The sequence below is a fragment of the Pseudopodoces humilis genome, chromosome 9 (assembly GCF_049639895.1).
Source record: "Pseudopodoces humilis isolate 2021_Gansu_Grassland_sample_001 chromosome 9, ASM4963989v1, whole genome shotgun sequence".
Lineage (NCBI taxonomy): Eukaryota > Metazoa > Chordata > Aves > Passeriformes > Paridae > Pseudopodoces > Pseudopodoces humilis.
The window spans coordinates 9052961-9077890 of NC_142208.1; the positions used below are offsets into that span (position 1 = coordinate 9052961).

Sequence of the window (24930 nt, forward strand, 5' to 3'; positions counted from 1 at the left end):
AGCAGTATGGGTGGCAGGCTCAGGACATCATTCCAAGGGGTTGTAGTGCTACAGATGAGTGAAACACAGGTGTCAATTATCTGCTTGTGTTTGTGCTCTCCTTCACACTGAGATATTACTTGAAACCAAGATATAAAATAAAAATAGACAGAACTGTGTTCTTTACTGCACTTTTTCTAAACATTGCTATATATTTCTGCTGTTGAAATACATGCTTGGAAGTCCAAATGATGAGCCAAATATGCATCCTCACTCATTACTCTAACACTGAAACCATTCTAAAGCTCTCTCCTGAACCACTCAGATGTTCACCGTCTCACCAGCACTACTAAACCAAAATCCTCCCCCAGTCTGGCAATACTTTGCCCTATACAGTTTAGAACACCATTTGCTTTGTGGCATTTTTCAGCTAATTCAACCTACCATTGCTTTTTTCCACTACAACAGTTACAGAAGATATAGATAGCAAAGCATTAAGTAACTGCTTGGCAAAAGCAGGCTTTGTATCTTGGATGAATAACAATGTGTGTATATTATGCCCAAGAGCTGGAGAACTAAAAAAAAAATTAAGAGATTACAAGTTATAGACAACTGATTTTCTTTTTCTTTTGACTTCACTATTATCTGAGAAATATTTTAAATTCTTGCTTGACCTGCTAAAGTTTATAAGTATCTTCCAAATCATATAGGCAAAAAATCTGCTTTTTTTTTATCACCAGTTTGCTCAGGAACAAGCTGATCATTCTCCCAGGTAGAAATTATTTTCTGCTACCCATACTCTTACTCTCACCTGTCTGCTTCTCTCCACACCAGGGGTCGTGAAAGGATTCCTACAGAAGAGAGGAAGAACAGGGTGAACTTGTTCCCTGCTTCAACCTAATGCTCTTAGCTCAGGAAGCTGACAGTTTTCAGACTAGGACCTGGATAAGATTTCTATGCATTTAATTATTCTCAGTACTTTTCTCTCTCATTAACTTTTCAAGACATCCCTGTATCAATGTAAAACCCTACCTCTGCAGCAATCTGGAGCAAGAACAGCCACATTCTCTCAAATTTATCACCTACTACTTTCACCTGGTGAATGTGCCTGCATTAGAAGAAACAGTGAGTAGATACTCCATCTCAGTCAAGGTTTTAGACACTTCTATCATATTCTTCTACACCCCTCTCTTTTCTGAGGAAACTCCTTCAAATTATTTGTAATTGGATTCAAAAAGTGCTGGTGTCATGGAGAGAAGACAACATGCCATTTTATTTCACCATCCAAAAAACAAACAAAAAAAAAATTAAATGTTTCTAGATAACATAAGCACAACTGTCCACTAGATAAATTGGCACACTGAAGTGGGAAAATTAATTTTGTTACTTCCTGATTAGAACCAGGTTTGTATTAGGCAAAATGCATTAGGCATGTTATCTTAATGACCTGCTTGGTTACCTTTTTCCAACAAGCATTATGGTGCCCACTTTGGCTAGAAGATTCTCAAAGAGGATTCCCAAATGCCAGAGAAGAAATAAAGCTCTCAGCCAGTGATCAGGCAACAATAAGCAGAGACAATAAGCTAACATGGTGATATGGAACACTTTGAAATTTCTGGAAAGACAAGCCTAGGTCAGCTCTTAAGAGCTGATGTATGCTTTCCTTCTTTATGCACCCCAATACAAATAAGGAATAGATGTGTGCATCTATAAGGCTACACAAAAACAAATACATCTTCTTGCAGGAAGGGATTCTTGGTGAAAGGTTGCTCTAAGTATTTCATTTCTGTTTTGAATTCACTATTTACATCTTTAAACTGACTTCACCATAGGGCTAGAGGTGCTTTGCTTCCTTCCCTGATCACCAAAACAGAAAAATATTTGCAAGAAATCAAGAATGTAAGTGCCTTTAGAAAACATAAACACACTGTAAGTGGAATCATCTACTAGCATGGAAATTACATGTCTGAGAGGGAAAAAAAGCACCTACTGCAAAATATAATAAATGTTGGTCTAGAAAAAGCATATGAATATTTGATGCTTGAATCTATTTCTTTTTAAATTATCTCCAACACGCTATTTACTTGGGCATGCTAAAATTTCTCTGAGATCCTTTACCAAGCCCCCATTAGCCCTCCTCAGAGTAAAACTTGCTGGAGATAGAGATCTGTCATCTCTTCTGTAGTCCCTGCCCACTGCAGGGAGACTGGGCTAGATGAGTCCAGAGTTCCCTCCCAACCCAAACTGGTTTCTGATTCTGTAACTTGTAGGCAGTGCTGTCAATGGCACTGAAATAGAAGGACTTCTGCAATCCAAATCACCATCTCCATGTTCCAGACAAAGCTAACCTGGCATGTGTTACTGTACGCTTACATTTTCCATTCCCTAATCGTTTTTTTGTTTTCTAGCAACACTCATGGAAGTAGAACACAGAAGACATGTTGAAGAGCCTGTCATAGGTAGGCCAAGTATCTGAGAAATATACTGCTCTTACAGGAAATTTGTCTTCTAAAGTTGTTCACTCCCAATACCAAATATTTACTAATAAAGCCTTTGGGAAGCATGTGGCTTCATTTTAAGTAATGAAAATAAATGTTAGCAAAGTTCAGAAGGAATGACCAAATTAAGGAAATAACTAGTTAAGCATCTAATATCCATCAAAAACTGTGTGCTGCAAATTATCATCTGCAGAAAGAAGATGCCCCCTTCTTTCCCACTACCCAGTTCCCACTGCAGGGTTTAAAATTACTATGTTACCATGAACTTCTTTAAATATGATAATAAAAATAAAAAGATGCCTCTGTACTTTGTGAATATAACTGAAGAAATTATGAATATTTTTCTTCAAATAGGACCTTAGGGTGCAAATTCAGCTCAGCTGTAAGTGCATTTAAGTGTATGGAATAATTCCAAGAATAAATTTGTCCTACTATCCAGAAGGGTGCTTGCTTTATTGAATTAGGAGAATTGAGTGCACTCATCCTGTCCACAGATCCATTAGTCAGTAGTTATGACAGGCCATAAGCAAAATCTATTATTAGCACATTTACTGAAAGTGCAGTTTTTCACTTGCAGAATCAGTAGCCATGATCTTAAAACTACTAAAAGAACACTGAAGCCTACTGAAAAAAAAAGAAAAAAAAAAAGAAAAAGACCCAGTTTTAATTTCAATTTCAAAAAGGTGATACATGTGCAGGGTTAAAGAGGGGGATTTCAGAACACGCTAGAATTTAAGAAAAATCTCACTAAAACAGTTTATTTCATCAAAGCCAATTCCATATTTCAGAATAATAAAAATGAGAAGCTTCCCTGCTGGATCTATGTAAAATTCTCTGTGCCACAGTGCCAAGTGGTGGCCAGGCACTAAAGCGGAATTAACCAATTAGCAAAGTGTTCCATCTGGTACAGCCTGGACTCGCTGTGTCTCCACACCTCATGTTACCATGACAGAAACTTCTAAAGGGACATCTTTAGCAAGAAAGCATCTCACTCTCTGAAACATCTTTCTTTTAATCTTTTCTACACACAAAACCAAACATGGTCACTTTACAGGAAGCCAGAGCATTCAGAGTTGGCCCATTCCCACCATGAAAGGGCTTTATTATATAGGCTTTGCTATAAGTCAATTCAAATATTCTTCAGCTCTGAGAAGTAGAATACAATCATATATCCCTTTGAGAATTACAGTGGATCAATACAAATGGTTTTAAAGTATTGAAGAAAATAGAAACCAAGAGACTTTAACATAAATACATCCAATTTCCCATACTCCAGATTTCAGTAATTTATTACAAGAAACCAATAGAAGATTCCAGCCTAACAGCTCTAGATAACAAACTCTTTTCCTCAAAAGGCAGCAGAAGCACAAGCTTCCTGCAGTGCCAGTTTTGCCCTGCTGTCAGCTTAGAAAGGTATCCTTATTTTTGAAAAAGTAGATTTCATATTGACACTGACTTTTGTCATTGCTGAAATTGCTAAGCTGCATATTGATTAATACAGACAAGCCAGTAACATGGATAAAAAACCCAGGGGAGACTGGACTGCTGGCCAAACAACAAGGTTTCACAACAGCTCTGACTCATGCAGAACCTGAAATGGAAACCTGAAGATTAAAAACTTCAATGCCTCATCTCTTAAACCACCTATCTCCCTCCCAATTTGCATAATGTGAAACAGAACCCAGAATTAAGCATTCGTGTCTCTTCTGCAAGAACAACAAGCCTATAAATCAAAGTCTCTTCACTGTGTCTGCAATTTGCAACATTTCAGTAGTCTCATCCTCCTGTTAGGATGTGATATTGAGGCCCTGCCCAGAGTTTGTGCTGTGGAGCTGACAGGATCACTGCAGTGCGGCTGTGGGCAGCACTGGGAACGTGCTTAGGGCAAAGGAGCCCTGCAGGAAGGAAGGCACGACCCTCCTTGCACAGAACGTGTACTCTGGCAAACTGGGAGAGACAATTCCCCATTCTTAGGGTCAGAAACACAACCCAGCCTGATCTGTCAAACTTGTATCTGTTTCTTTCCTTACTATCATCATCATCATCATCATCATCATCATCATCATCATCATCATCATCATCCAGTCTGCTTTTTCAAAACTAAATTAGCATGGACTCAGTGGAGCAAAGCTTCTGCTACTGTGATTTAAGTAAATTATCTTTAGAAAATCAATAAGTGAAATTCCTAAGACCAGCTTGCTCAGTGGTGACAAGATACTGCATTATTTTCATTACTGTATATTAAAACACACAGAAAAAAATATTTATTAGCATAAAAATTAACTTTAAATATAAGATTCTCAAGCATAAACTGATTCGGCATTTGAATTAAGTAAATATAAATACAGACACAATGTTTTCTTTTTATGACAGAACAGCATTTCTACCATGTTAAGTTTGTGCATCTTGCTCATAAAATATAGTAACAAATATAACAATGGCAAAGCTTTCCCAACTCAAAATCAGAAATACTAGGAAATAACACACTTGCAATGTTGTGGATATAAATTGTTCACCAGAAACCTGTTTTCTGAAACTACAGTTTTGTATATGTGCATGTCTGTAAATACATTAAATTCAGGAGGTTGGAAGAGCTGTTTTCTGTGGGTTTGTTGGAATAACCTTCTGGGAGGGAAAAGAAAAACAACAACAAAAAAACCCCAAACATGAAATTGGGAAACTCATACCTTTGTCTTGAAAAATGTTTTGGTGATTGAGGTTCTTCAGATGCCTAGAAACAGATGCTTTTTGTCCCAATGATTAGAGCACTTTGCTGGGTCATAGGAAGCTCTAGAACCTCCTCCACTTTCTCAGAGCACATTCACACACACATACAAATCAAATCCACCTTTTCATCTGAGTCCCATTTCCAGGAGTGCAGTCTCATTACTGACAGCCAGCATGGCCAGGGGTGGGCTCATCTCTTAAACTTCACCAGGGAAATAGAAATAAGAGTTTGGACAATCATCTTGAAAGGGGAATATGAAATTTTCCACAAAATCTTACATTTGCTCTAAAAAATCTTTTTCATCTTAGCACATTCTAGATAAATCCAAGGATATTACTTTAGAGGATGTACCCAAGATATTACCAGTATAACTATACTTACTGTTACTATACTTACACTTACTTTTTCTAAAAGTTTTATTGTTTTCTGACATATTCTATCAATTTCAGTTCTTTTGTTGTTGCTGTTTTCTCTTTGCCAAAACTTTTGCAGAAGTGGGAGGGAAGTAAAAAAATATAATAACTGCAAATAAAGCTTAGATTTCAGTGCAAATTACCAGATTCAGTAAAACACAGATGCAATCCAAAGAAAGATAAAGAGCTGGGATTACATCTGCTGTGATTTGCCAGATGAATTTATAGTAACTACTGATAAAAGAAAAAGAGTTGTTGGGGAAAGGAACAGATTTAAATCAAAGCTAAAAAGTAGGTCAGTTACTACTTTAGGTATGAAAGTACGAAAAATGACAAGAGATCCAGAGCTGTGCTCCCAGAGCAGGCTCTGGCCATGTGAGACAGGGCTCTCTGGAGGGGCAGCGCTGGTCACTCACCCCCAGGGAGAGCTTGGTCCAGCAGAACGGCAGCACCGCGACCGCGGCTGCACCCAGAGCTCACCTCTGCCAGGACAACACACACAGAGCGCTTGTCTGATCTAATCAGGAGAAGAAATATATACCAAAGCACATTAAAACCCATCTTTTATTGGAGATACAACATTTACCTCTTCTTTCTTAAAAAAAAAAAAAGGTTAAAAAGGCAATGTTCACGGAAAGGAATGAGGAACAGATGAAGTGTAACAACCCATGAAACTGCTGGTAGCTGGCAGAAAGGAGACCTTCACTGCTATGTACAAAATGAGGTTTTTAGAAGGATTTCACCGTTCAACCAGCAAGTCTGATTTTTTGCCCTAAGCATTGGAATATTGCACCCCTGAGCAATCCTAAAGAAATGAGGAATTCTCTACTCGAAAAAAAGCTACTGTTACTTCGGGTTTTTAAAGCATTGTGACTATTTGTATTTTCCTAGAGTGCATACAATGCTTCGTTTTATAAGATACCAATGACACACTTGAGAGAAAGGGGGAAAAAAAAAATCATGTTATTGTTATGAAACAATAACATTTGTTTTAAAAAACACACACATACACAGAAACCAAGTAACAATACCACATACATGAGTACTTCCTATAAAGTTACACTAAACCCTTTTCAAGGAGGCCCAGAAAAATTATATCCAAATATTTTTGTTAATGTTCAAACAGATGAATATGCTATCTCCATTCTAAAGGCAAATTATTTGTTAGATAAATGTGATACATTTAAAAAGCTAAATGCAACTCAAACAATATTTAGAGGTATGCTAATGACCTTACTCTGAGTTGCATATTGCTCTACAAATAGTGATTTTGACAAGTTAGGTTGTGTTTCCATCACATAGACATTTATCCTTTACCTGAAGACACACAGAAAAATGCATATGTAAATAGAAATGTCATATGGAGGGCAGACATATGACCATCTGGTGGTAAATAGGGGCTACCTGGTCATAATCCTTATAACAAAAACATATCCTCTAAGACACTGTCAAAACAGTAACACTTTGTAAACATACAGAGACTGCAGCAACACAAATTGTATTTGGCACAGTTGCCCTAAGGTTTGTTCCCCAAGCACTGATGTGCTTCTGAACCAGCCTTGACAGAACCCTGAAGTTTCAGCCATAGTAAGGAGCATTCAAATGAAAAACAAAAGCATAAGTCAGTTGTGAAAAGCTGCTCTGGAAGCACGCCTGCCTGATACACTGGTGCTCAGGAAACAAACCAAGCAAACAAAGGGAGGAGGACAGGCAAGTGACCAAAACTGAAAACTTTTTGCTGAGAAGTTAATTTAACTAAATCAGAAGCTTTTACAGGAAAATACCTGTGCCACCAAAACTCAGAGGAAGAGCATCTATCAGTGCCCCCCATCTCACTGGGCAGGGTGCTGGCGCATATAAACCACCCCTCCAAAATCTGACAGCATTCCCCAAAACCTTGACATCTTGTAAAATTCTCCCCTGAATCAATAGGGCAGAGGAAGAAGGAAAGATTTATTGCTTGAATAACCCATTTGCTGCCCCTTGTATGCCCCTGCTTCAATTTTGCAGAGAAAAGGAGTTCAACAAAGAAGAGAGAGCAGAACTTAATCCCTGTTTAGCTTCAAATCTGTGCTTCCAAAAACTCACAAAACCCAAAATATTCTTTTTGCATTAATATATGTTTTCAGACTCAGCTTCTAAATAATGAATACATTGTTAGAATGATTATTATTTGTGACTGTATAAACTTACTAGTTTTAGAAAAAGTCCTGAAAGATCACTGAATACTTGCTTCAATCTTGTGTAATTCTGTAATCCCTGCAATATCCAATAGGGCCTCATTAAACCCAAGTACTCGATGAAATAAAAAATAATAACTTGAAAAGAAATTAAGGTCCTTAAGGTTACACTGTAAGTTAAGGGAGACATTTGTGTATAGACCCACACTTCCTAGGAGAGTCAAATTCAAATTCCCACTTTTCTTATTTGAAAGAAGAACATAAACACAAGAAACAACTGAGCATAATAGGCTTAAGAAATAAGCAAACAATCTGAATCATCTGAATCCAGGAATTTAGTCTTTTTCTACAGCCACATTTCATTAAACTTACAAGTAAGCAACACTGCAGCTGTAATGAACTCTTTGGGTGAAAAGGAAGGCTCAATTGTTTTGGTTTTTTGGAGGGGAGGATGTTTACTTTCCCTCATTACACTAACTCGATTTTGTTCATAGGTATTTTTACATTACTGAAGTTCCTTGGCAAAACCATTTGAAATTTGAAGTGTCTTTCCATCAACTTCAATACTATTTGGAATAATCTGTTTGCAAGAACTATAATAGCATACAAATATTCCATGGAGAACCAGAGGTAACCTTGTTGCGCTTTATATTCAGCACAAAGCATACATTTATTAAATATCTGTGACCATGACAGATTTCAACCCCAGCATCCTGTGTTTGCCTCATGAATGAATCTCCATTTAAAGTCCCCGAGGTCTGTAGTCACCTTAACAGCTCCAGCTGGCAATACTTACTTCAAAGATTTCAAAAGAAAATTCTCCTGCTACTTTCAGCCAAGATATTTTACATATGCAAACTTTACTTCACAGCTGGATATGCCCATGACTACAAGCAACCCTAAATTATCACATCAGTCCTTCCCTTCACAAATCGAGTAAGCAACAGCATTTCTAACAGTAGAGATTTAAACACGAAAAAGTATCTTTTGACAAGATGAAAATGCACATGCAAATAAAAAACATTTAATTCTTGAATTTTAAAACTCATAATGCTTTGTCTATAAAAGTTTGAAGTTCACCTAAAACTCTAATTCTCAAAAACTTCACATGTAAACCTTGATACATAGGTCTGGTTTGAAAACCTGAGCCCTCTACTAGAGTGACCACCAAGAAAGAAATTAGTAACAGTGTTAGATTAATGAAATTACACTTTCAAGACCTGTTTTAGGTGCTGCTATGTAAGATAGCTGTCCTCACTCACAAGGAGGGAAAGAAGGGAAAGGTCACATTCCTGTCTTCTAATTTATTAGCACTATACAAATAAATGTTTGAAAAAGGCATGAATATTAGATTGCCTAAGCAACACTGGTGCCTTGGGCTTTTTACTACTGAATATATTAGGTCTGAACTTTCAAAATCACTTGAAGAAAGGAGGTGAAATCACAAATATCGTGGGAATATACAAAGGCAGAGGAGAGAAAATTAGACAGCGAGGGACCTTAAAGCATAAGAAAATCCTTCATTTTTGGCAGCTGATGTGTATTGCATGCATTAATATGCAACAGTCCCCAGAAACACTAGCTGATGTTACAGTCACCTCATTTTAAGTACTGTTTATAGTAGGGAACAGTCCTAGCTCAGACAACTTAGTGTCTCAATAGGCAAAACAAATTATCTCCATTTATAGAACTGCATGTCACCCAGAGTCAGAAATAGCACTGCATTAGCACCGGGCTCACAAAAGCAAGGGGAGAGTCACAGATTGTGTTAGCCACATGGTGTGGTGTATATATTAAATGGCTTACAATAATTAGTGGTTAGGATATCTTTTAAATAAATAAAATTAAAATGCACCATATAATGTGAATAAATTTCAATAAATCAAACACACCAGAGAATGTGGTCAGCTCTACAGAGTTTACTGCATGCTAACCTGGTGTCTGTATATTGGTACATGGCTTTTCACACATCACTATTGTTCAGAATACAGCAGAACAGGTGTATCCATGGATAGAACATGGACTGGCTTTGAGAGGAGTATCTTTACTTTCCATGGCACACTAACTCAGTTGTCTACTTCCAGATAAAGGTGGTTTCTTTAGCTCAATTTTTAAGGCGGAGGAAAGGGACAAAAAGAAGAGGAAGATGGAAAAGAATATTAAATAATTTTAGAACAGGAACTGGCCTTCTCAAGCCCTCAGCCTGTGTCTTATCTGTATTCTGTACTACATTTTATGACCTGAATTATAAACCATTAGCATTCACATGCGCACAGCATTTATTGCAAGCTAAACTATTTCTTTAAAACAAGATAATTAAAATTAGTTGTGGTGGGCATGAAATGCCTAAGAAATCTTTCTAAAAATGTTCCCAGAGCTTGCCCTTGGATACAATCTCATGACTCCACTAAAGCACCCTGACTACGCAAAGAATTTAAACACTTTTGTAATTTTCTGACAGCAGAGGCATTGAATTAAAGTGACTCATTATTAGCATTTACCCTTTTGAAGTTATTTCCAATTTGTTTTGAGTACTCCGAGGGAAAGAATGTTTGACTAGCCAGAGGTGAGGCTTTCAATAAACTACATGGCTTCTAAAGCAGACTAGCAGAGTTTGGTAAAGACCACTAACAGCTACATGGACTCATTCAGTATCTCAGCTGGTGCAGTGAGATACCGAGGGATTTCCATTCCCTGAGGAACAAATCCAGCCCCTGAAACAACTGAATGAAGGAACAGCTTTTCACAACCCCACTGCCTGATGTGACACCACGCACACTTTCTGCTGTAAACTTGGTCTCATGCAGAATAGCTGCCAGCACTGTACACAAGCCTGAGACGTGAGCAAAACCTGGAGGAGATCACATGGAGCATCATGTGAAATGTGCCCAGCAACTGAGCCAATGTTGATGACTCCTCAGCAAAAAAAGCAATAATGGATTTTTGAAGAAAAGCAAGTGGTTACCAGACTACCCAATGGTTCAAGGTAACCTTTTCTTCAGGGATGCATTATTAATGAAGGTGCATAACAAGAAGCACAACAGGGCAGAAATCCAACCTCCAAAATGGAGGTTTCCAGAAATCACAGAACAAGCTTTTATAGCCCCAACACCACAAAAATATAACATCTATGGTCTCTTTCAGTAACTGCCATCACCACCAATGGCTCAAATGGCCACTTTGAACCAGGGAATTTGGACACTCTAGCATTACAGAAAGCAAGCTCAGACATTGACTTCTTTTGGAACAGCTCCATTACTTTCCTGGGGTACTGAATTCTTGACATAATGGAAAAAATACTGTTCCACTGTAATTGGTTAAGAATGACCATCAGCAAAGCACCGTTATTGGGAGAAAGACCTTTGCTTTCAAATACTGAAGTCAGCAACACAATGTTTAGAGATAATATTTTGGTCATGTAATGACTCATTGTAAAAAGCTATTTGTACAGCTTACCTCTGAACAAATTTTCCTACATAAAGAACACCATGCCAGAGCCCACTGACTTAGAACTGTCACTACAGGACAAAGTTTAGTTTCAAACCCTTTAAAATTCCTGAAGAACATAGCACCAATTACATTTCTTCTTTGTAAAACTCTGTGTGATTAGGCAAACATTGTAGTGCACACTGGATGACAAACAGTCTGTTTCAGGTCTCATGACATGGAGAGACTGGGGGAGAGCACATAATCTAGTTCCTTATGTCAATGCTCCGCAAATATTCCATGGATGTCTCCGGTGATCACAAACACAAATGGATCTCAGCAAAAGCAGTGATGGCATATGCCTGTGGAACTTAAGATCACAAAGCTCCCCATCAGTAATACATCTGCCTAGCACCACACTTAGGAATTCTTCCTTGATGAAAGAAAAAAGAGATGGAGCTACTTAAGCACGAGCTCAAATGTTCATAAGGTCCTAAAAATACCCCAAATATTCCTGAATGGTCAATAATATTGCAGACTGCTAAGAGGTTTAAATAATCACAACAGATACCTGTCACTAGTCGATTAACCAGAAGGAATCAGTGACAACATGAGAACTTAAATAGCATTTTGCATACGGAGGGAGGCCTTAGCCGGTCTGAAAAGGGTAAAGGAATTCTGAGGACTCCAGGGAACATCAGATGAGAATTGCCTTAGAGTTGCCAAAAAACCCAGCAGTGAACATTTTTGATAGGGCAGCATATGTTTAAGTGTAACAAGAGCTGATTTTTGAGCTTTCATATATTACTCGTGTGAAGGTAAATTTAATTTTGTTTTCCTGGGAAATTCTTTTCATCAATAAGAACTGATGCACCCTCCTCCAAAGCCTTGAATAACCCAATCGAGGTATGGGCAAATATATAACCCCACACTCTCCAGAGCTCAGCAACAGAGACTTTTATTTATTAAATTAGTTGAGATATTTCAAAATAAACATGGTATGTGTAAATCTAAAATGCAAAAAAGTGAGAAAGAAAAGTTTCATGGATAGTATTTACAATTACTATGAATATTGAATTACAGAAATCATAAGCTATGAAATAATTTGGTAAAATATTCTGCAAGCTCGTTTTTCATTCCTTAAGTTCCTCAGAACTTAATAATACTAAATTATGTGAAAATTCACAGTAAGTATCTACACATATAATTTTATAACCTTCCACATTCCTGATACAATGAAAAAATTACAATTTATCTTTATGATGAACAGTCTAGCAATAGTCATGGATGAACAGCTTCTAGGAAGTTCTATGAAAGTATTAGTGTTTATAAATTGAATGGATATACATTTACAGAATGTAGAAAAGAAAGTTCATTATTTTGGGACTCCTGCTAGTATTCTAAGTAACAAAAAAATATTATATAAATTTTAAAAGCAGGAAAAATGTTGAGTAAATGTTCAGAATATGAAATAAAGGTAACCTGTATTGTCATTATAGTTAAAAGAACAGAACAAGTACCAATGAAAAGTTTCAGCTGAGATTACAGTGGGACTGAAATTGGTGACTAGCAGGTGGTCACAAAGTAGGACCGTGCAATATCTGATATATGCTAGGATAAAAAGAACATAAAACACGTGCATAATTTGACAGCAATAACTCAATAAATTCTCTCCTAGAGTTTTGCTTTTCAGTAAAAGATCCAGTTCAGGAAGAATCCTGATTCTGATCTTAGTTACATATTTACATAAATACCTTCTTAGCGAGGGGAACTTTTCTTACTTCTAAGCTAAAAATCAATGAAAGACATTGATGAAAAAAATTCAAACTATGCCAAGAAATAAGTAGTAGGGAGAAAAGCATTGGTATAATAAAAGAACTTGCTTTAGATCTTGTCACTTAAGATTTTATATGACTGGATAAAAAAAAACGCTTAGAGAGAGTCTAAGGATCAGTGGGAAGAAACAAAGCAGTTCTGAGCTTGACAAGCACTATAATAGTAGAAAACGTCAATGGAATTTGGAATAAACCATCCATCTGGGAAGAGTTTTGGGTTGGTGACTTCATTAGGTGGCTATTCCCTACTGGTGAGAATGATGAGAGTTGGTGCTGTTCAGATATTTGAGATGTGAGCCCTGAATTAATACTGAGGGAAGAGCTGTAATGTCATTTGGCAGTCCAGAGCAAGGCAGGAATTTCCACTTGGAGCCATCCTCCTGCCAGACCCATTTAAGTTGTATTAGCACCTTTTGGGCACCCAGGCTCTGTACAAGAGACAAGATTTGTGCCTTAGCTGAATAGCTCCTGCCTACTTTCAGTAGTGCTTCAGATACAGATTTGACCAAGCAGACACTGAAAAACCAAGAGACTTCTTTCAGGACAACGTTGCAAAGACAGTGTATTTGAACTACAAAACTGAACATATTTTATGCTGACTTGCACTTTAAATACCTCTCAAGATGGGAAGAAAGCTGTTTTGATTCTTGTACAGCATTGCTGAAGTGTTTTTTGAAAAAGCTCAGTTTTCTGTCAATGTGAGAAAGGTCTTTGGCAAGACTTTCTCTCTCCACATCCTAGATTTTCTTCCCTGATAATGTCAAGGATTGTTCCCTCATATGAATAAGTACCATTGCACTGGCTGATACGTCTTACAGTGTGTAAGCTTTGAAACTTAAGACAGCGAAGATCACGCTCGAACAGAGATTGTGCTCTCCTGTGAAGAGAGGAGGCAATAAAATCCTTTGCTAAGAAAGACAACTGGAAATTCAGCTCAGTGCAATTTGATTGGAAGGAGAAGCACTTTATCTTTCTGTACAAATTACTGGCTTAGCTGAACTGTGTTTAGTTCAGATGTTAAGAGCATTGCATTAATCCTCTGAACAATTTAAAAGCCTTAAACCCTCCAGAACTGACTTCTAAGAAAGCTACCAACAATACTGATAAATAATAATATATATATATATATACAAAGGACACTTGCTGTATTTTTGACTTAAAATTTTAGCTCAGAGCTGTTTGATATTTTTTAATCTCAGCCTTATGCACATAAAACATCATTTTCCCTTCCTTCCAATGAGTGAGGTTTGATTTCTTTAGGACAGGAATGAAACATAACCTCCAGGTCCTTGAGCCCTGCAGCACATCCAGGGAGATTCATTCCAACAACCATTATTTTACACAGCTTGCCAGGCAATTTTTCTGACTATGCCTGACCTAGGGAACTGTGCTGGGACAGGGAAAGACTGGCAGGGAATACTTGGCCTCAAGATCAGGTTCTAGGTGACATGCCTAGATATGTTACACGCTGCAATGTCATTTTTCCACAAGTACAATCGATGTCTCCCTCACAAAAAATAGGAAAAAAATATTCCTTCAATATATAATTAAATAGATGCTTCCAGTAAATGTTAATTCAACATTACCTATTCAGTCTTTATTAAGAATTCTGAAAAACAAACATTTTCTCTGTTAAGTGCTCATCCTGAGAAAGATGCAGTTCTCTTTCTCTTCTTGTCCAAATACTGAAACTAATTTTTCCCCTAAACAATAGTTACTATTTTAAAACATCTAATAACCATCTAAAAACAAAAAACCCAAAAACAAAAACAAATCACTGCTTTTTGTCATAAAGAAAATTATTTATAATCCAAACTCTTCAGAGACTCCAATAAAAAACACAAAGAAACTTACTAAGAATAAATTAAAGAAGAAACAAACAACTCCATCAAATTGGCAGCGTGTCCAAACTCACAGCGTGTTATTAAATTAAATCAGTGACATTTAAATGAGTGCACCTGTATGCATACAAAAATAATTTCCTAGTTAATTAGCTCTGCAGCTATGGATGCCCTAATAGGTCAAAAGTACATTAATTATACCTAAATAAACAGAAATAATTTACAGGTGGCCACAAACCAGTAAATATATCTTAACACTTCAGAGTCTTGCACCAGGAGATAAGGTCATATATACACTTATCATATTTTCCAGGTGTAGAAAATATCATTGGAGGCAAGATGTCACCTTATTATTGAGTGCAATTATCCAGATGGCACAGGACAGACACCTCAGATGGGATTGTCCTGGACAGAGTGAGCTGCACACTTGAGGAAATATGAACAGCCATGTGCTTTGGAGTGCAGCACACTGGGAAAGGCAGGGGAGGACAGAAAAGAGCCCAGAGCTGAAAGAGGATGGGAGAGGGAAGCAATAGATCTGAGAAGGAATTTGAGAGTTTGATAAACACAGAGAGCTGCAGACATGGTGATAAAACCCTCAATTACTGAAAAAAAAAAAAATAACAAACCCACACTTAGCAGAAAGGATGCTAAATGTTAATCAAGCATCTGTACAGCCTTGCACTTGCATTCTGTTAGAGGTTCTCTGCAGAGCATGAGCATCTATTTGACCAAAATATATTATCTGAGTTCTATATTTAGAAAGTGGAATAACATGTTAAAAACTATTGGATGTTCCAAACTTAATCAAGACTGAAATTCCATTTTTATTTGAATTTAAAGGAAGGAATTCATGTTCAAACAAAACATCTATTTAATCATTCTCCAAAACAAACCCCATTCTTCAACTTTTATTAACTGAAAAAGCAATAAACTGGAATAGGAACTTTCCCTGAAAGTCCCTGCAAAAAGTCATGCATATTATTTCTGTATTTTATTTATATTTTTTATTTTTTTATTCTGTATTTTAGTTTTATAAAGAGATGGTGACAACAAAAACACGTGGACTCAGAGCATCCATGCACCAAAATGAGGAGCTGGAAGTGAAAGCCCCTGATATCCTGGCCACCTCTGTACTGCCAGGAGGCTTAGAACAAAAACCACCTGTAGCCAGGTTCGCTAACTCTAAAGTAGGAATACAGCTTAGAAAAGAGTCAAGCTTGCGTTGCTCAGTTTTTCTGTGACTTCCAAAAACTGTTTCATCTCTCTATTGCAACAGATGACCTCCATGAAACTGCAGAAATGGTTCTTCCATTCCCACTTCAGGAGGGAAACTGAAAAGGATGAATAGCAGAACAGCTGAAGAAGTGGGGAGTATTTCTCAATGGTGATAACTATGCAACAAGGAGATCTAAGAGCAATTAGTTTTGCACTAATATTTTGTTGATTAGTTTTTTTGGTAGATAAAGTGCATGCACTTATTTATTTAAAATCAGGTGTGTTATCAATTCAACATTAGGACTGTTCAACTACTGCAAGCAGTGTTCTTCAGTATCTTTGAAATCGAGAAATTTTTTCAGAATTTGACATTCTGATAGTTCCTTTCACCCTGCACACTCATCTGCTTCTATTGCTTTACTAAGATTTTTTTCTTTCTGTGACTTTCTGTGTATCAACCCTATCAAGGAGGATTGAGTGTAATAAAAGGAATCAGATGAATATTTCAAAAAGTTAGTTTGGTTGGGATGAACATAATATGGATTGCATCTTATATGACATTTTCTCAAGGTCGACCGCATAGTTTCTTCATTCAGAATAAATAAATCAAAATTAAAACAAAAAAAATCCAAACTCTCACCATCGAATTACCTATTAATCAGACCAAGTAAAGAAATTTAATTGATCAGCCTAAAAACAGTGATTTCAAGGCAATGCATGGAACTGGAGTTTCTGCGAACTATTTGGCTTTCCACTGAAAAGCAGCACTAGTCAGTCAAAAGATGAAGAAATAGTCAAGCTAACAGCAGTAAGGAAAAACTTGCATAACACATTGTTGATACTCCAATTTCTAAGAGCTTTTTTGAAAAAACTGGAAAATAGCCACTAAAAACATTAGATTTTAATGAAGAGTGTTAGCCTCAACAGAACAATCACTTTATTCTACTCTTTTCCTTCCTCTGTGCACTTTTAGCAAGAAGTAACACAGAAGTACAACCACTTGCATAGGAACTGATGTTACAAAATAACTGAGCAATAGCTTTGTGACCTCCAAAGCTCTTGTGTCTCAGGCCAGTGGGAAAATTATAACAGCAGAGTACTTAACAGGCTCAGTTTTGTTAGCTGAATGTAAGGTTCTGCTTTAGAGCAGAAGAATTAGGCAGTGTCTATACTTAACTGTGGACAGCCCAAGGTCACTGGCACCTCAAAGTGCTGTCACACACTGACATGTAAAGACTGGCAAGCACATCCCCACTCTCTGTTTAGCCAGTTCTGAGATGAAGATAAGCTATTTAATTACTGCAATTTTAGGACAGGAAATGAGGACACCTATCATAACCATTAAAAAACCTCCTCTGATGATTGTATTCTAACTCATTCCTTATAATGAAAACACTGAAAGATGATGAAATTGCCTTGCAAATGGGGAAACTGCACTAAAAGTAAGTGGCAACCACTGGAGCTCTCACTATGTGTTATGAGATTTTTAATACTGTAAAGTAACTGTTGTAACTCTTATCTGTACTACCCATGAAAGAGCACCTCCAGAGAGGGGTTGAAGAACTGAAACAACACAAGTCCAACTAACAATGCACAGTCATTAGACTCCTCTCCAGCACTAAGGTTGTTCCTAAAGGGTTCCCATCCCAGAGCAGAACTGGCCCAGCACAGCAGCGCTGAGCAAAGTGGCTGCGTGTAATGACCCACACAGAGAGCAAGACAGCCAGAAACTATACCTTGAATACCAGTGGTCTGTCAAGAGCACATCACCTGCTACATTTGCCTGAGCATTTCTTGATTTGCTGGAAACTAAACATCTAATTTTTTTGAAAAGCAGTGATTCTGCAGTTGTGGCAGATACAGCACAACACAATTCTATCAAAACCAGCTTCTAGTAATGAGTCCCTCGTGAGTGAGCGACACAAGCAGTCCTGTCTGTCTTCACAGCTATCATCCCCACATCATTATTTTCCAGGTTACAGAAGTACACAATACTTCAAAGAGCAATCAGTCAACATAAAAATTTTCATGTCACGCCATGGAGAGCTTTCACATTAACTGCAAAGACAGGCAGTACATCATGGGGCACAATGTCTTTGTTACGTTTTTCCAGTGGCACAGTTCAAAGTTTAAGGCTACTCAACCTGGCAGGAGAGGTATGGAGAGGAAAAATTCAAAGTATATTTCACAATTTTTTTACAGGACTCTCATGTTCTCATCAAATACAGCTCTAAGTACAGTGTTAAACTAATCCACGTAATTTAAGCCAAAGGCAAGCAGCTGAGAAGGGGGAAAGAGGTGGACTATCCTTGCCACTGTTTAGCTCTTCAGGTATTTTATTAAAAAAATATCGTTACTCTTTTTGGAGACTGCCAAGCAGGATTTCAAGTGCACAAGGAAATAAAAAGAATAAAATTTGTGGTTTCACTACAAATGCTTCTCAAATTAGTAGTTATAGATATGCTTATTCAAGATTCTACTATGATGTCTGAGGTTTTATGCCCCAAACACATCTTTGAGAACTTCTGACTACAAAGAAACTTAACAGATGATGGGAGGAGTCATCACCTCTGAAAAGAAGTCTTCTCTAAAAGATCATAAAGTAAGCTACCACACAACCCCTGCATGTGTCATAAATATTAAATTACTTTTTAGAGCATAAATATGTTCTTTGACTTCACCAAAATCAGCACACCAGAATGCAACTTGCCCAGCTATAATGCAGCAGTACTACTGAAATGTCCTTTTAATCAATAAAGCAGCAAACAGCCCTTCTGGCTGATGTCTGTGGTCATAAATTCACCTCCCACACATTATTTCGACCCACTGAAGCTGCAGCCCAGAGATCAACATCATTTGGTTGCCATCCACTTAGCATTGTCAACAAATAAAACCAAAATATATTTCCTCCATTACATTTCCTCTACTCATCTACTTTCAAAAGAAAGAAAAAAAATCATGACAGATAGGCACGTCTTGCCAAAATGCAGACTGCTGTTGCTGATTTGTGGTTATCAAGCTGTGAGAGACCATTCAGGGTCACAGGAAGCTAGCACATTCAGCAGCACTATATCCTTGCTGGTCTTGCTGTATTCCCACAACTACCTACATACTCACAGGTGTTTTAGCACTGGAACATCACTGGAACTCTTCCTGCAGTGCATAAAGAAGGTGCATTTTGCTTGAAATGGATTAAAATATTTGGGTTTGTGTCAAACCTCCCAAGTTTCCAGATGATTATATGGGTTTGGAGCATAAATGCTATGATTTTGTCACTGTCACACAGCCGTTCCAATTGAGAGCAGAGCTGCTGTGGATGCTGGCACTTCAGCATAGCAATGGCACAGAGCTTACTGCCCACACTGGATGAGACAGGAGGCAATGACTGCAATGAGACACCACGACTCTGACCAAGGGGATATGAAAAAGAGTTGCAAAGTGCTCACCTTTTTCCAAGATCTCACCTTTTTCCAAGATCTCACCTTTTTCCAAGATCTGGGAGACAGCTTGCTCCCTCATATTTCACCAGGAATTTAACGGCAAGGACGTGCCTAATCCTATATAAGCACACGTGATGTTCTGCTATAGAACTGACTTATGTATTGCCAATGTCGAATTTTAGTTAGTGCAAGAGTCCCCAGTAAAACAGAGAGAGTCTTATCCTCTCCACTCCTGTGCAGAAATAAGGAGGTTCATTCCAGTGGTTGACAGAGGGGTTTGTCCTTCCCTTGACACTAGCCTGTAATTCTCATTAATGGAAGTTTAGTGTGTTTAGTCTGTGCACAAAGGGGAAACCAGCCCCATGCAGGCATCGTGTTGCAGTTGCCTGAGGGACTAACTACTAATTGCTACCTTTCAGTAACATCCACTCCTTTCCTAGTAATTTTTGTCACCTTCTAAATCTCCAAAGGAAAGCACTGGTAAATGAAGCTCTGCTCAGAGTACCCGGAAGTTCTGACCTGCTCAGGAACACGCAGCCTCATATACAGCTCACCTGGAGTGCCTTCCCTGGCAGTCTTAGGTAGCTCTAGAGCACCTTGTTGCATTAATTTGGAATTAATTACTGCAGAACAAAAATAAACAGAATATTAAGATGCTGGCCCAGCCCACATACTTTCCAAAGAGCCTCTGAACAAGTTCAGAAAAACAATGCAACAAAAGAAATCCCAGACTTAGTTAATCTCAGTGCTGAAGGTGTAACAAGGATCATCTCATCTGAAAGATGTTACAGACACTTGAGACATGACAAAATACAGTTCAGGCATGCAGTATAAATTGAAAACTCCATTTCTATGTTGTTTTAAATGCAAATACATGAACTTAAATTTTGAGGTCATACCCAAGAAAATAACTCATCTAATTTGCAGATGGATTGATAAATAAATAAAAATTGCTAAGTCCGAAAGATTTCTTCCACATGGATACAAAAGGACAAAACTAACATCAAAACTAGAAAAAAAAATCATTAGCATTTCATTACAAAAAAAAAGTAACAATTGATTACCAAACTCCTGAATAGAAAGAAAAAAGGAAACAAATAAACAAACAAACAAAAACCCTACACAAATCAAAAAATCTCCACAACTAAGGACACATCAGACAGTGCCTTCACAAAGATTTTATTTTCTACATTGCAAATCTAATTTGGAAATAAAACAACCTACAGCCTTTGCAAAGCACAGAAGTGAACACAGTCTCTGGATGACCACATCATCAAAAGATGCTGTCAAGAAAAAACTGTATATTATATGCAAACAGAGATCTTGTCCCAGAAAACTATCCCAGTACAAGGACAAATGCAATGACTTCAACAGATTTCTCAAAAACACCCAGTCAACAACAATAAAATGCAGGTAGACAAGTCACAGAACAAAAATAGGATCGTTGGTGCAGAGAGCATAATGAAGGAGAAAGTGATACAACAAAATTATCTATTCCTCTCAGACTGTCAAAGATCATAATTTATTAAAGAAAGTGAAAATAAAAAGGAAAGAGCAGGAAGAGAGGCCCATTTTACAGGAACCTGTTACCACCTGTTCCACATCAAAGGTCCAACAGCCTTTACCCCCCTGAAGGACAGGCCTCTCTCATCCCTGCTTTGGCACTTCTGCTATGAATGAGCACAGCAGCACAGCCTCAAGGAAGGGGCAAAGAGAACTGCAGTTTATGTTCTGCAAAATCACCTGTAATTTTTCATCTGAGATTGCTGAGCTTTTAAAATCCAAAGTCTTTATGAAAGAGCCAGTTTCTAGTGTCTAAATGGGAAGGCTAATTTTAATAATTTAATGATAGTTTATTATACACACTTTTAAGTGACAACAAAGAATTCTGGTCAGTATATTGCACTTTTCTTAAAGAATATTAATACTTACTTCTTTTCAAAATTAATCTTAATTTAAACTCATAGAATTTAAAAAATATTGTGTTTTCTCTTTGTGTTTTTCTGAATTAGCTCTATTTATCTGTATTTTTGATGTTCAGACACCATGGCAAAAAAGTAGAAACAAGTGGACATAAAACTGTCATAAGAGAAATCGCCTAAAAGAAAAAAGTGCAAGAACAGAGAAAGAATCTGAAGTGACAGGAGAAAGGCCTAATAATAATGAATGTAAGAAAATAGGGAATGGTTTGTCACATTTCAACGCATGAGTAGTAGATATCATATTTACACACAACTTGTTCCACTAAATTATTTCATGACCTTGGGCAAAGACTCTTTTAATCCTCTGTGGCATATTTATTCCAGCATCTCTAAAACAGATGTCATTCCTCTGCCTTTGTAAATACTGTTTCCACCTATCTACAAAAAGGAATTACCTAAGATTCTGGCAAGAGCTAAGCCAGGTTTGAGTTAACTTTAGTCACTATGCTATATGCCATTCCTGACTACAAGTTTTCTGCTACTGTTTTACTATCAAACTTGCAATATTCTATGAAACATGCTGGACCTCTGTCTTTCTCTCCAAAGAAATTAAAAGTTCCATGTCTTAAACACATTCATTCTGTTGGCAGTACTAGGCTAGCATAGACAAGTTTCTGATTCTGAGACAATGAAAACATTCACTCCTATAAAACAGAAAAATGTCCTAGGATATGAAAAACTGACAGCCAACAGTTTCAGAAATCAAAGACAAAAGAGCAGAGCCAACCCCGTGCTGAGTTAATAAAAGCTTGTTTGTGTAGTTTTTTCATGTCAAGAGTTCTGTATTTTAAAAGAGTATAAAAACTTTGTTGTTGGTAAAATGAAGCTAAAAAACAAGGCATTTGATTTTCCTTTATCCATAGCTCAAACTTTACATTTTACTCCAAAGAATAATACTTTGTTTTATCAATTTTTAAATATTAATTGGCATGAAATCACCATTTCTTCAGTTAGACAAAACCAGTTAGAAAAAACAGTCTAGCAACAACAACAGATTTACCTGCCGAATGGATAATGGTAAGTTAAATGCTTGTTGTCTCTCTTACACTATAGTATTGACAATGAAAATTACTTTCTCACATGCTTAGAATAACCATTTTTGGGTACCCTATAAAAGAGAAAAAAGGAGTGCTACTGCACATGGTGAAAACTAAGGTAATGTGACAAGCCAGCAGGCCAGAAGCTATCTGGCCTTGACAGAAGAATAGAAAGAATCTTTTCTCTTCAGCCTAATGCAAAGCACAGCAATTGTTACTACTGTTACTGTAACACAACAACAGGTAAGTAGCTTCCTCAGTGATGTGACAAATGTGGTGATCTAAAATTACAAATGTAGTCATGAACTCAATTATATTTCCAACAGTAGTATGACTACTAGAGAATATTGTCACTAGCCCATTTTATTTGGGCTGGTGACCCCAAACACAGAAAAGTTAAATACGTGCACTATATAATTTTGCAAATCTGATAAGATCTATTTGTTTTCATGAAAAAATGCAAAGAAAATAAAACAGGAAACAGATATAGATTCCTTGTAGCTGGATGATGACAAAAGGAAAAGCAGAGAGGAAATAAAACTGTGCATCACACACAGCTGACAGTGGTTAGAGATACAAAATTATATATTGATGTTGCAGAGGTAGTAGGAGTCAGGAAAAATACACCAAATATCCAAACTCTGCAAGGCTGGTGATGATGGAAAGGACAAGACTGTATGTCCTCCAGGTATGTTATACATTGCAACACAGGCCCTAAGCACTCCCAGGTAGGGCAATACGCAAGTCCCATCCCTGGGACACAGAACAGCCACGGGCACCCAGGAGCTCTGCTATGCTCTGCTCTGCTCACCTCCTGCTCTCCTTGGGACAAAGGTCTCACCAAGCTCCTCCTCATGCTTTCCTTTTCTTCCTTACGGTAACTGAAGGCTTCTCCTCTTCACTTCTGCTCAGCTCCCAGGTTTGCCATCTGGAGCAGGCAATTTCTCCTGGCATCAATCATCATTGTCTTCCCATGCTCCTAATTACATTTTTCCTAACCTGGCCTCTGCCTACAAACAAGACCCTGTCTTCAAGTGGCCACACAGCACAGGAGATGCTCCCACCTCTCCCTGAGGCTCTGTGTTGTCACACTTTGGAACAATGTAAGGCAGTCCCTTCCAGGGTGGCTGCCATTTGGCGAGTGCCACAGCCCCTGCAGGCAGCTGGGACTGCAGCCCACCAGCTCAGCATATGGCCTGTTCCTCCGGTCCCTGTGGCTGTCACTGCCGCTCAGAGTGCCCTGCTCACCTGCCACTGCCACTGCCAGGGTAGTAGTGGGAAGCACAAGGGAGAAGCACAACGCAGCAGAGACCCCATGGTGACCTGGAGGTGTCCAAGAAGACGCAGCTGACACATCTCCTGCTCTACCTGTCACATCAGAGGGGTCATGGTGCTCATGTAGCTGTGTCTCACCCTGACAGAGCCTTCTGAAAGAGCAACATTGGGCTCCCAGCCTCCCCTGAGCTCCTGAGTTAACAGGGACAGGGAATGTTACCTTTTACTGCAATAAGATAAAGCCAGTTAGCTTCTGTCAGAGAGCTCCTACCTCTTGAATAAAAAGATTCTGTGATCCCATTGATCTAACAAATACAGCCTTATTCATTAATCTCCCCTTTTCTCTCCCTTTTTTATCCCCCACTTTACTTTCAGTTGCACATCCTCTAAGAGGATATACCCCAACTGGTAATTCTGCTCCAACCTCAATAGAAAGGTTGAAGTCACTGTGTCTGATTTACTGGAAAGGCCAACACAGAACTGCAGATGTGTAATGCATACATTCAGTAATCAGCAGTAAGAGTTTGCACAAGGGGGCATTTGCAAAACTGCTTTTTGTGCCCTAACCATGTATCTGGAGTGAAAAACAAGGCCACAGAGAGGAAAAAGCAGAAATACTGTACAAGAAAAAAGGCTAAAAACATCTATTGCATAAATAATGAATGCTAACCAGCTACAGTGGAGGGCTGCAGTAATGAAGAGGAAGGAAGGAAGTGCAGCTTAACTAGTTCAATTTGTTACCCTTCAGGATTTAACAGTATGTTAATCACAGAATGTTAATGACAGAAAAATATTAAACACATTAAACAGCTAAAAAACATTTAGTCCTCATGCAATGGTTAATATATATCAAGAATATATTTGTTTTTAATTGATTTCCTTTGTAAGTTACAGTCATATTAAATACACATTTATACAGTAGAGTTTAGTGGTGTTTACTCTAGGTATTGTCATATTTAAGAAGTTAACATTGACTAGTAGTTATGTTTAAAATCTTTGTACTTGATTTTTCAGTTTTCTAAAACAGAATTAATTAAGCTCAAATGTTGGTGTCAACCAACCTTCCACATATCCCATT

The 24930-nt window shown here is 37.8% G+C and overlaps 1 protein-coding gene across 10 annotated transcripts in view; it reads right to left on the bottom strand.

Annotated features, from left to right (window-relative positions):
- The window catches only part of GRID1 (glutamate ionotropic receptor delta type subunit 1), a 554391-nt gene that overhangs the window by 407572 nt on the left and 121889 nt on the right, over positions 1-24930 (bottom strand). The window lies entirely within an intron of this gene.